Raw genomic sequence first — 18,628 nt, forward strand, 5'->3', positions numbered from 1 at the left:
AATGTACAGATGCATGTGGCCAACCAGACAGCAACCAAAAAAGACATTAGAAATCCACCAACTATTGGACGAGATTTCTCACATCAGAGGGAAGACTTTGATGAAGAAGCACTAGATGATGACTCCTTAGAGGCAGCCGTAATGCAAAGGATGTGTCCCAGGTGCAGACTGAGTTATAAGTGGTTGAAAGGCCTTCCAGTTGATGGGAAACAATATTACAGGGATGTGCAGAGGCGTCCCAAACCAACCAATGCTTATAATAAAAGGCCGTATCCGGCTAATTTTAGGCGGCAACCATTAGTGGTTGAGCCTGCAGTTGATAGAATGCATGCTAAAGGCAAGAGGCCCTTATATGAGGCCAGGTCACCTAACTATTACAGGATGGAGAGTAGTCATTCTGAAAGAAGACTGGAGAAGAATTCAGGTTTTAAGATCAAAACCAGGAATTGGCCCTCTGGGCCAGCTTCACGAAGGACAAAAAATGATCACCATCATCGAGAGCCTGAATCAGGCTCAAAGCTTGGAGACAAGGCCAAACAATTGTCTTCACAGCCAGCCTCGAAGGTGACCTCGAAAGAAGAAAAAGGCAGTTCAACGTCTGGGTCAGTAAGTTCGTAGGTGCCTGGAGTCCCAGATTGGTTTGTGATGCAAAACAAACCTAGGGAAATGCTTACCCAAAGGAATGTTGGAAATCAAAGTAGGATGGTTAAGCCTCCTTTGGTGGCCCCCAACAACTGGGTATTGCTGAAACACCCAAGAACGAGGGAACCAGATATGGTCCCCGTTATTTCCAGATCACAAAGGAGGAAAATTCAGCGTAGGTACACCCAATACCAAAAGGACCTGAAAGAAAGTGGAGAGAGTTCTTCATTGATCCAGACTGGAGAAAAGAATAATCGAAAGTCAGACCATAATCCAAAGCCAGTTTTACCAAATGAGGTGGATTGCAGCAGAGAACAGTTGGCCAAGGTTCATTCTGAACTAAAAGTCAGAGAGAAGGATAGCCTAGCAGGGTTGGAGAAAGCTCTGATGGAGAGTGGTAGCGAAACGGAAGAAGAAATTGGCATAAGCCAGAAGAAAGAAATGGTGGAAGAAGAAATGTTCGAAGCTTTCATGGCCGAGCAAACATTTCTGGTTGGAAAACCAGCCGAGGAAAATCATTCGAAGGGACCCATTAGCAATGAAATACCAGAATGCAACATGCAGGATGTTTTTGAGGTAATTGACCAAGGTGACCAAGAGGGGAAACAGGTACAGCCAGCCATCCAGTTTGGCTCGTTTCCCCCAGTATCAGGGAACATGGTACACATACTACCGCAGGAATTCCAAGCTGGAGATGAGAATCAAGAGGGGCAAGAAGTTGATCCAATTCCAATCTCTAGTGAAGATTCATAAGCGAGTATGGTACAAGATAATTTCGGAATGGTTACCCCAATGGAAGCTGAATATGAGAGCGAAGAAGTAGTAAGCATTAACCTCTCGTATCCATTCGAATATCCCTCGAATTCCATGACGCAGCATGTTAAGCCTTTGTACATTAAGGCCTTCTTCGATAGGATACAGTTAAATCGAGTCTTGGTGGATAATGGGGCGGCGGTGAACTTACTACCGAAATCCTCCTTGAAGAAATTAGGAAAGAAGAATCCCAAGTTGATCCCAACCAGTACAACCATCGCTGGTTTTGCTGGAGACAAGCAAATGGCCTAGGAAATTCTACCCATCAACCTGAATGTGAGAACCAAGGACTGCATGACGGCGTTTTTCGTCATTGACAGCAATGCGAAGTACAATGCTTTACTTGGTAGAGATTGGATCCACACTAATAAATGTGTGCCTTCCTCTTTGCATCAGAAAATGATAATAGCTCTAGGCAATGGGGAGACGGAGGAAATTAATGCAGATCCTCAACCTTTCATTGCCTGTGCAGATTTCGCAGAAGCCAAGTTGTATATTGATGGCGTGGCACCGCTCAGTATACTGATGGAATTCGATGGCTCAGCCGAAGTACCAGCTGATGAGGAAGTAGCACACCTGAAGCATTTAGTCCAGGAAAGTGCTGATGAAGAGCTAGTTGTTAAAGATGACAATGATGCCTGGTAATAAGCGGCAAGATGAAGCACCAGAAGCCAGGTCTTTGGCTTTAATTAAGTTTTCAATATTGGATATAAAATCAATAGTCCAGAAAGTATGAGAGCAAGAGAAAGAAGTGATGACAATTGGCTGCAAGCGGGAGCAGCAACAAGCCAGAGTTTTGACCCTTGATAAATACTGTGCATTGGACATAGAAACGAAAGTCCAAGAAATACAGGAAGAAGAAACCTTGTGGACAGACTTTGTCTATGAGGAGGAGAATAAAGAGGTGGAATCAAAGTGCCTGGAAACAGAACACAGCAAGGAGACTTCTTCGAAGTCAGAAAGAATCAAAGAAGGAGTTCCAGTAAGTACTCAGATACAAGACCCCTTAGAAGAAATAAATTTAGGGGAAGATTCTATACAACAACCCATTTATATAAGTGCTTGGTTGAATTCTCTTGATAGGGACCAGTTGTTGGTTCTCTTGAGAAGATATAAAGATTGCTTTGCATGGTCATACAATGAACTACTAGGATTGGATAGGTCATTAGTGGAACATAGGCTTCCTATGAAGCCTAACTTCAAGCCATACAAAAACTAAGAAGAATGGGTTCGGAAGTGGTCCAGAAAGTTAAGGAAGAAATTCTTAGACTACTCTAGGCAGGCTTTATCAGGACAGCCAGGTATGTTGAGTGGCTATCTAATATTGTACCTGTAGTTAAGAAGAATGGCAAAATGAGGGTATGCATCGATTTTAGAAACCTAAATCTGGCGACTCCAAAAGATGAATATCCTATGCCTATAGTAGATTTGCTGGTGGATAGCTCAGCAGGACATCAAATTTTATCAATGATGGATGGGCACTCTGGTTATAACCAAATCTGCATTGCGGAGGAGGATGTTCACAAGACAGCATTCAGATGCCTTGGGAATATCGGGACCTTCGAATGGGTTAAAATGCCGTTTGGCCTAAAAAATGCCAGAGCCACGTATCAGAGGGCTATGAACACTATCTTTCATGACCTTATTGGTGGGTATTTAGAGTGTTATATTGACGACATTGTGGTCAAATCCCAATCCATGGAGGAACATCTGTTTCACCTAGAGGCAGCCTTCGAAAGAATGAGAAGGTTCAAATTGAAGCTTAATCCTCTTAAGTGTGCTTTTGGCGTATCATCTGGAAACTTCTTGGGCTATGTAGTACACAAGAAAGGAATACAGATTGACCAGAATAAAGCCAAAGCCATCATTGAAGCCAGACCTCCATCAAGTAAGAAAGAATTACAAAAGTTCCTTGGACAGGTTAATTTTCTTCGAAGATTCATTTCTAACACTGCAGGGAAAACTAAAATTTTTTCTTCCTTGTTAAGGCTGAAAGATGAAGATGAATTTGTGTGGACAACGGAGCATCAAAGTGCTTTCGATGGAAGCAAAGCCTACTTGGCCAACCCTCTAGTACTGATGCCACCAAATGGCGTTAAGCCTTTGAAGTTGTACATAGCTGCAGCAGAAGATTCATTGGGAGCTTTCTTAGCCCAAGACAATGAGGAAGGCAGAGAGCAAGCTGTTTATTACCTTAGTAGGTTTTTAAATTCTTGTGAATGTAAATATTCAGTTGTAGAAAAGCTTTGCCTTGCGCTGTATTTTGCTGTAATGAAATTAAGATATTACCTTTTGCCTACGACTGTCTTGGTAATTGCAACCACAGATTTGGTTAAATATATGTTATCTAGACCTATGTTGAAGGGAAGAATTGGCAAATGGATATTAGCCTTGTCAGAATTTCACTTAGAATATGTGCCCCAAAGGGCAATGAAAGGACAAGTTTTAGCCAATTTTTTGGCAGACCATCCATCTCAAACAGAGAGTCAAGAGATAATGAAACTCAGTATGGCTAGTGTCGAGTCATGGCAAATGTGGTTCGATGGATCGAAAGCCAATGGCCTAACTGGAATTGGTATAGTGATCAGGTCACCGCATGGAATAGAAACCACACATGGTTTCAGAGTGGATGAAACTGCTTGTTCTAATAATCAAGCTGAATATGAAGCTTTGATAGTGGGATTGGAAATTCTTATTGGGTTACAAGTACATGTAGTTGACATATTTGGAGATTCCCAATTGGTCGTTAACTAAGTAAAAGGGATTTTCAAGTGTCAAAGTATAAGTATGCTGCCATATTATGTCGTCGCATTACATTTTCTCTCTCAATTTGAAATAGTAAATGTAACTTATGTTCCGAGATTCTTGAATAATAGAGCTAATGATGTGGCTCAGAAAGCTTCGAATTTCAAGAGAAAGGATGGTACCCAGTGGGATGTAAGCCAAACAACATACCAAAAATCTATACCACCCTTAAATAAGAGGAACATGGTCCTGGAAATCAATTATAATGATCTGCAGGGACAAGATTGGAGACATCCAATAATACAATACTTGGCTGGCCCATCCTCAAAAACCAGCAAAAGAGTTAAATTGCAATCTGTGCAATACATCATATATAACAATGATTTCTACAAAAGAGGGGGAGATGGTCTATTGTTGGAATGTTTAGGGCCAAAAGAAGCATTAATAGCTATGGCTGAAGTTCACGAAGGCATCTGTGGTGCACATCAGCCTGGTGTAAAAATGAGATGGTTGCTTTGAAGACATTCCTATTATTGGCCAACTATCCTTAAAGACTGCATAGAATATGCAAAGGGCTGCCAGGCATGTCAAAAGCATAGTACAATAAGGCATGTGCCCATAACTGATCTACATGCAGTAATAAAGCCTTGGCCGTTCAGAGGATGGGCCATGGATATGATGGGAAAAATACACCCTCCCTCTTTGAAGCATCATTGTTTCATTTTGGTAGCTACTGATTATTTCACCAAATGGGTCGAAGCTAAGCCATACAAAGCTGTAGATCAGACGGAGGTTATTAAGTTCATTAAGGATTTGATCCATAGATTTGGCATCCCACAAACGATAACGGTTGATAATGGGACTGTTTTTGATGGGAAAATGGTAAAGTCTTTTGTGGCTGAGTTTGGGATTAGCCTTGTTAATTCCATCCCATATTACGCACAAGCCAATGGTCAAGCTGAGTCATCTAACAAGTCCTTAAAAAAGGGAATACAAATGGTTATGGAAGATAATCCTAGAGATTGGCATAACTTATTGTTAGATGTATTGTGGGCTTATAGAACTTCCCCAAGGTCAAGCATAGGAGTCACTCCTTATGCCTTAGTTTATGGGCATGATGCAGTATTACCTGTGGAGATCAATGTTAAATCTTTAAGGGTAAGATGCCAAGACCAGTTGGATCCTGAGCAGTACTATCAGAGTATGTGCTTGGAGTTAGAAGACATAGATGAAACTAGAATTTTGGCATTAAATAGAATTCTCTTTCAGAAGAAGAAAGCAGCCAAAAATTATAATAAGAAAGTCAAACACGTTGGCTTTGATGAAGGTGATTTGGTGTGGAAGACAATACTTCCAATAGGAATTAAAAGCCATAGATTTGGCAAATGGTCACCTAACTGGGAAGGACCATATCAAATTCATAGAGTTTTGCCTTTTGGAGCATACCATTTGAAAAATTTGAATGGTTATATGCATCCCAAAAAGATTAATGGCAGATATTTAAAGCCTTATTTTCCAACTATTTGGGAAACACAGGGAACAAAATAAACATTGTGTACAAGAACATAAGATAATAAACAAGGAAATGTTTTATAAAGAGTCAAGTACATCGTGCCACAAATTGGCCCAAAAATCATTACAATGTTTTAGCTGTTTTTGTACAACAGATTTCCTATTGGTAAATGACGAAAATAGTTGAATAGCTGCAGCCATGTCTCTCTTTTGATCGGTCAGCCCTTGATTGGTGATTTGCAGTTTGAGGTCAGTTCGGAGTAAGGCCTGATTCATTGCAGAAAGCTCCTCTTCGAGTTGAGCTTTCCTCTCCAGCAGTTGAGTTCGAAAGTGAGAGGTAGAGGAGTGTTGTTCCTTAAGCTTCGATACTTCAGTATGCACTTGAGAAACAAAACTTTGGTCTCTAACCAATTTCTCATCTGCAGCCTTGGCAGCATGACAAATGCTGATGTAAAAATCGATAGCAGCTGCTGCCTGGGATAGATGATTTGAGACATCCATACCAGACTGCTCAGCAAGTTTGCAACATTGAAGAAACCCATTTTTAATTATAGGCCTTTGTAGAGCCTCGAAAGGAATCCTCGAAAAAGAAATTAACAGGTCTAGACAAGTGTCCAAGTCTATCAAAGGCACAGAAGGTTGGCTGCTGGAGGAAGGAAAGCTCTCAAAAATTTCCAGCAAAGAATCAGCCAAAACTAATGGCTCAGCCTCCTCATCAAATGTCGGAGAAGTAGAGGTGATGTCAAAAAGACTAGCTAATCTTGCTTCAAAGACATCAATCTCATCATTAGACATGAGGGGCGCAGAGAGAGTTGCCATGGGAGACACGGAAGATTGCATAGGGATAGGAGAAATGGGTGGAGCATCTTTAATGGTCTTCATGGTCCTAGCTACCAATGAATCAAGTGAAGGAGGGCTGGAGTTAGGTAAGGGTGATAAGTCACGAGTTGGAGAGCTGTCAGCACCCATCAGAGATAAGGTAGCATTTGGAATCTCCTTGGAAGGAAAACGAGGAGCAAGACTCGGCAAAGAAGTAAATTGAGGAAAGTCAAGAGTCAAGTAAGAAAGACGTGGAGTCAAACCAAGAGAAAGAAGTACAGGAATGCTTGGTCTCAAGAAAAGTGCAGGAAATGTAGACCCTGGAAGTGGGAGTATGGTCTGAATAGTCCTTACATCCTGCATCTGATCAACCTCGAGTGAAACTGAGAGAGGTCTCATTGGAAAGATGAACTCAGAAGTTGCTGCTGCAAGAGGAAGAAATGTAAGGCAATGTTAAACCTCAATACCAAAGACTAACAGAGGAAAAATCGCAGGAGCATAAAATTACCTGCGCCAGAAGTGTCGGCAATGATAGGAGAACTATGAAGGGTGTAATATCTGGTAGTTTGTTGTCTTCTTGCAGTTTTCCTTTGTAGTATGTCAGCAGCGGCAGCTTCATCTCTCAGAAATTGTTGCTGCCGTGTCTTCTCAGCTCTCTCGAAGACAATCATGGCTTTAGAATGTTCTTGTTCTACTGTCTTGACGGCTGCTTCATGGATGGTATCCTCAACCAAGACAGGAGTGGAAGCAGACATCTTTTTTCTCTTCTCCATTGCTTTAGCAATTGTCTCAGAATCAGAGTCTTCGACCATATCAGAAGGAGAGACAGTCACCTTTCTTTTCCTTTTTCTCTGTATTGGCAGGGTCTGCTCCTTCTCAATTTCTTTCTCAACTTTTTCCTCAACTTCTTCAAGCTGCAATCTGGATTCCGAAGAGATGAATTCATCTTTCATCTCTCTGGCAGTTGTCTCATCCCTAACCGAGTCAGATGAAAAGACGATCGCTTTCTTCTTTCATTTCAAAGGTAACTCTTCCTCTTCATCTGTTTCTTCTCCTTGAATATCGGATGTTTCCTTCTCAAGTTCAAAGAGCCTCCTTTTCTTTTGTGATTGACCACCTCCACAAAAGAAGAATTAAAGATAAGGCAAAATGCATTATAAAAGACAAAAGAAGAAGGGACACGGGTATACCTTTCTTCGAGGCAGCCCGAGTAACTCTAGGAGAAATTGAAGCAACAGGAGCAGATTGTGTTGTAGCATGTGCTATATCTGAAACAGTGGAAGAAGTGACAACCCCAGTTTCTTTGGGCTTGGTCACATCTAACATCGTTAGTAGGTTTAAAGGTGAAATGGCCAAATAAATCTCCATGTTAGTCACCCACCAGTTTTGGTACCTCTTCAATACGGTACCTTGAGGAATGAAAGGGGTGTACTCGAAGTTGGCCAAGTCATCTAGAAATTTAAAAGTTGCCTCTTCTAGCCTGGATTTCCAGACTTTCAGATCCCTTCTAGTATGGCTGAGATTTGTGTTGCTACAGAGAGGTATTGGGACCCCTTGTGTGAGGCCAAATTGTCTAGCAAATTGAGCTGGACAGTAAGGTTCAGTAATGCATTTGTAGGCCTTCGGTTTCAAAGTCCCGATAAATAACTCTCTGGGAATCAGAATGGAAGCCCATATATCTTTGTGAATAGGTGAAGTACAGGACTGGTCACTTAGGAAATTCCTCAACCAAGATGGACCAATGGAAGGTTCAAAGGGACGAAAACGGTAAGTAGGAAGGGAGGCTGGAAGCTGGTGAAATAAAGAGAAGTAAAAAGCAAAGGTAGAATGGTAAAGTGAAGCATTGGCCAACCTTATGCCATGAGTAAGAGGGTTTGGCTCGGAAAATTTAAGGCATTTGGATTATAACACAGTAAAATAGGCGAAAAGCCAAAACTAAAGGATCCAGAATGGCCCCCCTTGATTAGCATCTAAGGGTTTCTTACAGAAAATGGAGCAGACTCTATATACGTGACCTAGAACATGTGGGGCTAAGGCCACCTTTTTCTGTAAAACAAAGGCTTTGGCAAGAGGGGCAAATTCAAGCATGATTCTCTGAGAGGAGGTCCAAAAAAGGAATTTGCAAAGCCAATACAATAAGAAAGAAAAGAATTCCTTATCAGTCACAGGGCCCTCTCTTTTAAGGGAGGGGTGAGAGAAAGGGACTGCTAAATCACTATAAGATGAGTTAAGGGAGGGGTGAGAGAAAGGGACTGCTAAATCAGGATAATCCGGTCCAAAAGGGGTGCCAATGGGAGATAGTCCCAGTAAATGGCAAATATCAAGAACAGTAGGGGCCATCATCCCACATCTAAATTAGAAAAAGTTAAAGACAGGATTCCAAAAACATAGGGCATCAGGAATAAGGAAAGGGTCCTCTGAGATAGTTACCCTAGATAGTCTGAGAGCATCGAGAAGGCAGAGTTCTTGAAGGTCTAGGGTCCTAGCAGGAATAACCCGATTATACCATTCTTGCCACTCTGGTCTCACCGTGGGCCAGCATCGGTGGGGGCGATTTATCCTCCAGTTCCTCCAGTCAAGACCACCTTTATAGAAAAGACATTGGTTTTCCAGTCGGGGATACAGGGCTGGGAGCTCAGTAAAGATCTCTTTGAATATAGGCCCGAGCACGTAGTCTAGCTGCACATGGCGACGAGGGACAAAGATGCGTCCATCAATAGCGCTTTTCTCCCCAGCTTTGTACTTTTCACATTCTGCATCAATAATCCTCTTCAGGGCCACAGATGGGCTCGTACGCTCTACGACTGATAGTAAAGGAGAAGCCATTGACAGTATGTTTTTCTTGAAAGTGAAACCGGGAAAGGAAGTAGAGAGAAACCGAAGATCGGTAGTAAGAGGGGTTTGTGCGATTAGAAGAGCAAGTGATTTCAGAGCACGAAACAAAAGGGTTTTTAAAGCCCTCGTATTTGAAAATATATTACATGAGCTGTTAAGTATTAGAAGTGCGAATACAAAAGCTTCTTTCAATATTGATGCTTTTGGAGGGAAAAACAAAGCCTAGTTGTTGAGGTTAGCTTCGAAGTAAGATATTTTGCTTCGAAGCCAAGTCAAACGGCTTTGAAACAGAGAAGCCGGCTTTGAAGCAAGTTGCCATACCCAAAATATAAAAATACTCGAGTGTTTATTTCACTTAAAAGAGTTTAAAGACCTGTTTTTAGGTTTTTAACAAAGGTAATGTCCTTCGAGTCAAAACTTGAGATTCTTTAAGGATGAGATTTGGTGTTTGAGACATCAAAAGCAATAATGACAATGACTAGATGTTAACTATGGTCAAAACAGACTTTAAGTATAAGATTGCTAGATTCGAAGCACTGTTTCTAATTGAAAATCAGCCAAAACTGTCAACTTTATTCCACAAATTGGAAAGGTTTACAATTGGCTCATTTAGTGTTTCATTTAAAACAATTAAGTCCAGATTCAGAGGATGAAATTGTTCAAAGTTCGAAGCTTTGAGTTGACTTTTAAAACACAAGTGAAAACACATGTGAAGACAGGGTCAAACAATGACAAATGAAGAAGAATTTTGTTTATATTAAAACCAAAGCGATTACATCGGATGACCCTATCTCGGTATGAACTCGAGCTCATAAAAATAAGGAATGGAATAAATAACAAGATCATGAAATTTAGTCCAACAATGATCAATAAACTTTTGTTCTTTCCTTATTCTATCTCCCAAATTTTCTAGCATTGGCTGCATAAGTTGATGTGCTCTCACTTCATAGTAGAGCTCTTCAGCCTTTATTTCGAAAGCCACCTCTCTTAATCCTTGTTCCAATTCGTCAATGTCTAAGTCATCCCAATACGCGGAATCTTTATTCTTGAAATCACCGAATTCTTCAATGAAGTTCTCTGCCTCGTACTGAGCATGAATTCGAAGAGACGAAAGTTGGTCTAAAGATTGTGTAGTAGCCACAGAATTTCGATGCCAGTTAAGGAGCAATGAAAGTTGGTCCAGAAACATATGAAGTTCTGCCTGAGCAAGGGGATTAAGGACATGACCCCTAGTCAGAATATCACAAGCCCATCGAAGGTTCTTGAGAGGGACGTCGTCCTCAAGAACATTAAAAGGCAAATGAGAGAAAGCTGCAAACAGAAGTTAAGCTTGTTTCCGCTCAGCTGGAGTAGGAAAAGGTAGAGGTTTATAAGGTGGGAAGACATTTTCCATGGATAGGGCAAGCTTCAGTTTCTCTGTCCAGGAAAGAATTGGTGGGGGAGAAGGTATGAATACTTCAATTTCGGGAGACGAAGAAGAAGGTGTGGACGCTTCTATTTTCGGAGATGACACGGGAGCAGAAGGAACAAAGGCATTAATATAATCAAGCCAGTCAGAAGAACAGATCTTCGCCTTCTGGGCTAAGAATGATGGGTTATACCCTTGTGCTTCTTCTGGACGGGGGGCAGCGTGCACTATCTTTGTAGGCATGGAGGATGTATACCATGCTACAAGAAGATTCTCCTCCAGACTACGCCGATGGTCAATGGGCACATAGGGATAGACAACTGAACTTCGAGCATAGGAAGGAAACTCTAAAGGGTTAGTAAACTCAACAAAATGATGATTGATTCACTTCTTCAAATCACAGGTCTCAGGTATTGACCAGCTTGTCCAGTCAGAACCCCCAGAAGAGGAAGAAGTTGCAGCTTTATCCCATACAGAGATTTGTGAAGAAGAGTTTCTCAAGTCCATATTTGCAACTTTCCGAATCAAAGGTTTGAGAGCAGTTTGTTCGAACTGTAAAAGTAGGTCAGAGGAAAAACTTCTTATGTCTATATTTGTAGCTTTCTGAATCGAAGGATTAAGAGCAATGTGTTCGTAATCCAAAGGTCGGTAATTTGCAAAGGCATCCATGACCTGAATATAGAAAGGTGGGTAAAGGTGGCTAATAAATGCATGCTTTCGATGAGAAACAGCATCGACATATGACTCTTCGTGTGCTTCATCGCTGGAGGAAAGAATTAATTTGGCCATAAAATGTATCAGTCTGTTCGAATACTAAGACAGTGAAAATACTTAAAGGATCAAAACGCGAGTATTAATACAGATGGTGAGTGACAGTTGCATTTCTGGGAAGATGCAAAACCTATGCACGTTCTAAGACGTAGGAAAAAGGACCCTGATCCACTAATATCACCAAGCCTTGGGCATATTAGTGCGGGGGGTAATGTTGGCTACATATTTTGTGCTAGCCAGTGACAATTTGACGCGTGGCAAAGTAAGGGTAATATGGGGAGACCAGTCAGGTCTTCGATCCTGATCATACACGTGGCAGTTAATATTGGTTGTTATAAGATCTGAGTAGCAGCGGATCAACAAAGAGATGTACGGTGACGTGGCTTCAACGGTTGCTCACATTCAAATTCGAATGTAGGAGGGAAGCCTAACTGCAAGTGAAGGCGTAGTGGAACTACTTATAAGGTAACATGATCAGCGATCACGGAGGAGCAGTTTGACAGTTTGAAGTACAGTTCGATGGTTATCTTCGGAGAGTATAAATAGCAGGAAGGACTTCAGAGATGGGGACGAAAAGAAATCTAAAGAAAACCAGTCTTACTTTACATATTCCAGTTTTATTTCCTGTTCTTTACATTTCTGTACTTTAAGTTCCTGCGCTGCACTTCATTTGTAGGAGTAGTTTTCGAGTATATTGCCGCTGTAAATCTCTACGGAGCTAAGATCATTGTAAGTTTTTCATACTAACACTACAACAAAAGTTGCCTATAACCACGTTTTTTAGACAACGTTTTTTGACCAACGCTGTGGAAGGCGTAAAGTTAAATTAAAAACACGCGTTACACTCTTATAAGCACGCGTTACACTATGCTCCGTCCCCATTTCTCTTTCCGTCTCTATCATTCTCTCTCTATCGTTTTCTCTGTCCGTCCTAGATCTAGGGTTTTCTCTCTCTCTCCTTGTGCTCCTTGAGAGATTCATCAGGTTCGATTTCGATGAACTGGTTCAGTGCTAATTCTAAATCCATCGATTCTTGAATCGATTTGGTTAAAATTTCTTGACTATTTTTTGTTTTTCTTGATTCTGATTCTGATAATTTTATAGAGAAAGATGGACAGATTGAGTTGCACGAATGCGAGGTTACGAGACCGAGGAGTGAAAAAGGATCGAGATCATGGATCGGGATCGAGACAGGGATCGGGACTGAGACTTGTCGAATCGAAGCAAGAGGAGAAGACGAGATCATGAATATTGGGTTTCTGGTAATCGAGTTGTTATGGTAGCGAAGGGATTCTAATTTATGGATCAAAGGGCAAAGCTCCTCCTAAGGTTAGTCCTCTCATCGCTACTCTGGTCTTGTCCTCTCTCTCTCTCTCTCTCAAATCTGATCTCAAACACGTAATTTACTATCTTCACGTATTTAAAAAGATAAAGCATCATCTATTATTATCTATCTGTACTTATGTTAATACAATCAAGGGTGCTTAAACTTTGCCCCCTAAAGTATTGGTCATTACTCTTTATATTTTCCCGATTGAGCCATTAAACTATTGTTTTTCCCAATGTGAACTAATTGATGACTATCATCCAATTAGCTGACAAAAAAATACCATGTGCTACTTATCTCACTCTAACCAAGCAGTCTATTGAATTAAGGAAAAGAAAATAACAAAGTTACATTTTACCCTCAATGTATTCTAAATAAGAGCATTGAGTGGATAGCATATGGTAAACAAAATTGTGTACTTAATGGGTAAGGAGAGATTGAAAGATATTTAAACATCATAAGGATTACTTATTCCAACAAAAATGGAAATAAGAAATTATAACTACTATAATTATATTGTAATTATGACCAAGACAGGTTATACTAAAATGCATGATTTTTTAAAATTGTTGGAATCATTACAATGAATTCAAGGAATCAAACTCAGAGATACTGGAAAGAATTTTCCCTTGCATGTGAGAAAGGCACTAAGAAGGAAATAGAATAGAACTAGGCGTAACAGATTGATAAAAGAACCATTTCCCCCAAACTTTACAGTAACCTCTTCTTCACCATAGCTACGTACAACTATATTTGTATTATAGACAAATACAATTCCATGATAAGTGATCTTTCTGGAGGCTCCAACAAATGTAAGTATCTAAAATACTAAGACCATTCAAAGAATAAGAAATTTAATGATTGCCTAAAATTCCTGCAAGCTCAACAGAGCTGGCAAATTGAAGAGGACAAATTTATTCACTGACAGAAGCATATAAAAGATGTAAGGAGGTATTCTTTTTTATCAGCAGTAACTGAGGTCTTCTTAGACAATCAGGCATCTTATCAACAACATAAGATGCCACAATGGTTTGAACTGTGTACAGCATCAAAAATTAAAGGCATGTCAGGGTGGTGTACTAGAATCATTAAAAGAAGATAAACAAGTTTTCTATTTTAATGACAGGCTAGCCTATGAAAACATAAGAAAATCATCTCCATTCACCATACCTACATCTTAATGTATGAGGACAAGTTCACCAATGAAATAACCACATAAATTTTACCTTTATGATCAACAAATAAACTTGGACATATAGTCCTGTCCTATATACTGATGATGGTTGTTTCTTTAAAAAAAGAAGAAAAAAACAAAAAGAAGACTAGAAGGTCCCACATTCACAACACCAGCTGAACTGAACATGCTAAATCCTCAACAATTGATTTGGCATAAAAGAAAGGCTACAAGCAACAGGAATTGCTTACTTAACATGCTGAATGCATGAGAAGTGAATAAATCAACTCACTAAAGTTTATGTTGTGGATGTGAATATGGGAAAGAACATAAGATGAAGAAACAAATCATTCTGCAAGATAACAGTTCAGCTGCAGCCACACGAGATGATGAAATAGTAACGATGCTTTCAGCAATCTAACTGAAGCCAGCCCACATCAAAGTTATATCAGGGACATATTTATAGCAATAAAAGAAGATAAATTATGGACAAATGTTCCCTTATATTAATAACAAAAGCTTTTTATGCCCCAAACTGATACCAATAAATATAGACAGTTAACAACCATAGGAATATGTGCACAAAGTTAACTTTCTACTTCCTTGCTTGGTCTTTTGGTGTATAAACAGTACTATTCTTGATGTAGTTCTCAACTCTGTCAAACTTCCTTTCATTTTTTTTTACTGCATTTCTACTTCCTATGTCATACGATCTTGGTCTTCAAGTTGAGAACATAAAAAATCATATGTAGTGTTTGATTGATCTTTTTTAGCAAGCATGTCTCTTTAGTTTATTTATTTTTTACTCCCAATCATTTGCTTACTTATATGTGTATATTTTGTTTTTGTGGATGATCACAGATGCAGACATTCTTTTTGTTACAACTGCGGATCTCCTCTAATAGCCCACTACTGTAGTAAATGTAAGCATTAAGTCCTCATAGATGCCAGCCTTTTTGCTCTTCTACTGCAAGTTAAAATGTTGAAATGTGAATGGAAATATATTATATAGTTGAATTTTGTTTGTGTGTGAAATATTTCAATCTATGCAAGTTCAAGTTTTTATTTATCTCTCTCTCTCTCTCTCTCTCCCTCTCTCTCTCTCTAACCTTAGTTCTTGCTCAGCCTATCTATCTATATATACTTCTGGCTTTACAAATCCCATTGAGAGCTACTTAAATTCCTCAGTTCTTACTCAACCTATCTATCAATTCAACTTCTCATTTTAGTCCAACCATGCTCTATTTTGTATTCTTTCTAAAATTCAAACTATTTATTTCTTCATAATCCCAATAATAACTTTCTTGAATTTGATTACTTGCTCTGGCTGAAGAGTTGGTGCTTCCGAAGCTGTTTGAAGATGTTTCAAGAACCAGGTGTCCGTAACTACCTCTGCCGCCAATGCAGTACCACTTTTGCATTCACCGACCAGTTAGTTTCCAATGTATGATCACTCTCTCTCTTCTTTGTTTGTTGTGCGTTGGTTGCTTTGAATTATGCATCAATTTCTGTACTGTGCGTGTTAATAATAACAGAACCATCATAATTCCAATATAAACTTGCAAGATTTGCATGTCTTTGTTGTTTAAGTTGTTCCAATTTTGAGGGTTTTTTTCTTTCATGATGTTATCAAGAAATGCTTAGTGGTAATTAAGGCTTGTTGATTATGGTATTACGAGCAATTGGCGATGGGTTTCTTCATATTCTCGATATTGATTAATATTGATTCTGAATTTTTTTTTGGAGGTTAGGGTTCTTGATATTCTTGCATTGAAGAACAATATGTGTGTGTGTTTTGAACCAATATAATTTCTCAAAGTGCTTCAAGATTGTAATGAAATTGCCCATCATTATCTGGTCATGTATTCATGAAACTTCTGTTTTCAATCTGCTACAGGACATAGTGATGGAAGCAGCCATCTTAACAAATGTGTAAGATGCTCATCTTTAATGCAATTTTTTTAAAAACTTTTTAACAATTTGTTATGAATTCTTATTAAAGATTAGTGCTAGACACAAATTCTGATCTCTGTTGTAATCAACAAAACAAATGCAATTTGGATGAATCTTTGCTAACTTGATCACAAAATTTAAATTTATCAGGAACAAAAAAAAAGACATGTTTTAGATTTGAATGGTGCAACTGGTTAGTTATGTCCTAAAAATTGTCACCAACCTCAGAATCACATTGTTTTGATCGTCGAACTTCTTCAATCTCCTGACCCAACATGCACGATCAAATGCATTTATTGTATTTATCGACATGTTTTGTTTTTTAGTCACTTTCGTGTCCGTCATTTGCCTAATCTTCCTGTTATTTACTTACTGCAAAATTACTGCAAAATACTAAAACACTGCTGCACATTTCAAAGAATCAAGAATCTTAGAGCAACACAATCACAGTCCTTACCATTTTCAGATATGACAGTGTCGTGGCCATAGGACTCAATGTTCACACAAGGCCGGCATTTTGTCTAGAGATGTTATCTGAAAATTGATGACACAAGTACAGAAACCATGGACATATATGATGCAGCAGAGTGCTTGCAGTGAGTTCTCTACTATGCTCATCACTTAGTTCTCCATGTTACATTTTTGTTCACCAAATATTATCTACAATCAATCAATGAGATCCTTTGCTGCATTGTGGTAGAATAGTGTACATTTGCCAGTTTTAAACTATTATTGAATTCTTTCTCTTAGGTTATCACACATTGAGCCCTTATTTTAGAACTATATTGTCTGATTACTTATGTATACAATGAGATTGTGTATTTTTGCAGTTATAAATTTATTTATGTTAGATGTTTAGTGATGCTTTGTTGTGCTTGACATTGAGGGAAATGGGTTAATGATGGATAATGCATATATATATATATATATATTAATTGCTAGGTTGCAAATGGGTTAGTGATAGATTTTGCAAATTTACTTACTAGGTTGCATGACGAATCATTTTTGTGCAATAGCACTTTTAAGATCATTATTTTTTAGTCTTCAACTGATAATAGCATGCTCAATGGCTGATATTTTTGGGTTGATAGTCAATGGCTGCTGTAAGAATCCAACTATCAAGTCTATTTTTTATCTGCCTCTAACTTCTTTCTAATCAGATTGAGTTTGTCTTCTTTTTTTTTTTTTTCTTTTTGATTACAGTAAAAAAGCTTTTATAATCTTGAGAATGACAAAGAATGGAAGGATGATTCCGGTATATATCATCATTTTGCTGAAGAGGATTGGATGACTAGAAGATGAAGTTATTTTCAAAGTTTGGAGGGCACACTCCATATTTTTTTATTATTATTAAAATGTAAAAGTATTAGTAATTTTTATTTTTATTTTTATTTTTATTTTTTTGTATTGATTTAACATACTTTGTTTTAAGGGTTTTTTTTATTTATTTATAAGTTGTGGAAAATTGAAAAATATATATTGACTCACATTATCGTATATATTTTGAAAATGGTGATGGATAATAGGTTTGCTTTGAACAAAAGTAAAAGCATAATTAATTATGAATTTATTTTTTTTTTTTTTAAAGAGAGAGAAAAGGTGGCGTTTTCGTAAAAACGTCGCAAAATATCGTCATGATTACGTCATAGTTAACCCTTCTAACGGACACTGTTAACAGAGGTTAAGAATCAGTGGCGCTTTAAAGAAACATCGTCAAAATATTTAGTGGCGTTTTTAAAATGCCACAAAGATATGACGGCGGCCACATCTGCAACGAATTTTGTACACGTCACTTTATATTTTTGCGGCGTTTTTTGAGCCTATTGCGGCGTTTTACAAATGCCAGTAAATCTCAATTTTCCTGTAGTGTAATGAAATGCTTCAGCTTATTTAACTGTTCTTATGCTCAAGTTCTCTGAAGTCAAGCTACCAGTAAGCCACCAGTAAAAGTTCTCTTTATTGAGGCTAAAAGAACCATAATACAATCGTTTGAATAATTGTTTGGCAATTACAATTCTGTAAAGACTGATTGATCCTTGCTGGCACGCTCATAATTACAAAAATAACCTTCGAAAGCCAAAAAGCTAATACATATATAAATTAATCCATAAGAAGTTAAGAATTTACAACCTACGTATATTTGTGAAAACTTACGTGATTTTAAGAGATAATTTATATATGTTTATAAGAACTTACAGAAATATATATTATAGGTGTGTGGGTGATTTTCCGACCACACTGCCCGCTTAGTAACCAGCTGGAGAGCACTGGCAGAATAGATGGCACCTGACTGACCTGTAACAGAAATATAAGAATCCCGCGGTGGTTTCGACCACCCGGGGGCACTCCGACGATCAAGTCAGTATATCTCTCAAAGATAAATCAAGTACTAAACTCACAAGCTTGAGTATCAAAAGCATACCTTAGACCCATGGGGGTGCCTCTCTTTTATAGCCAATACAATCCTAGTCCCAATAGGAGCCTGGCCCTAATGGACTTAGGATTACTGCTAATCTGGGACTCCCAGTGGGATTAGGATAAACTCTCTAAGAGTCTTATCTTTACCCAAACTGAAGTCTTCTCCCAATCTAGGACTCTTGTCCATATCCAAGTTGAGTTCCCTCTTCAT

At 38.8% G+C, this 18,628-nt stretch overlaps 1 long non-coding RNA gene across 4 annotated transcripts; it reads left to right on the forward strand.

Moving 5' to 3' along the window:
- The first annotated feature begins 12,611 nt into the window (after positions 1-12,611).
- On the forward strand, positions 12,612-17,518 carry LOC114306893 (uncharacterized). Of its 4 annotated transcripts, none has more exons than XR_003644877.2 (5): positions 12,612-12,874; positions 14,908-14,969; positions 15,380-15,490; positions 15,944-15,978; positions 17,203-17,518. It is a non-coding gene; the product is annotated as an uncharacterized LOC114306893 (long non-coding RNA). The 4 variants fall into 4 exon arrangements; XR_014338212.1 differs by lacking the exon at positions 17,203-17,518 and adding an exon at positions 16,475-16,571; XR_003644876.2 differs by lacking the exon at positions 15,944-15,978.
- Positions 17,519-18,628: the final 1,110 nt, after the last annotated feature.

The sequence above is a fragment of the Camellia sinensis genome, chromosome 8 (assembly GCF_055761805.1).
Source record: "Camellia sinensis isolate YWXY chromosome 8, ASM5576180v1, whole genome shotgun sequence".
NCBI lineage: Eukaryota > Viridiplantae > Streptophyta > Magnoliopsida > Ericales > Theaceae > Camellia > Camellia sinensis.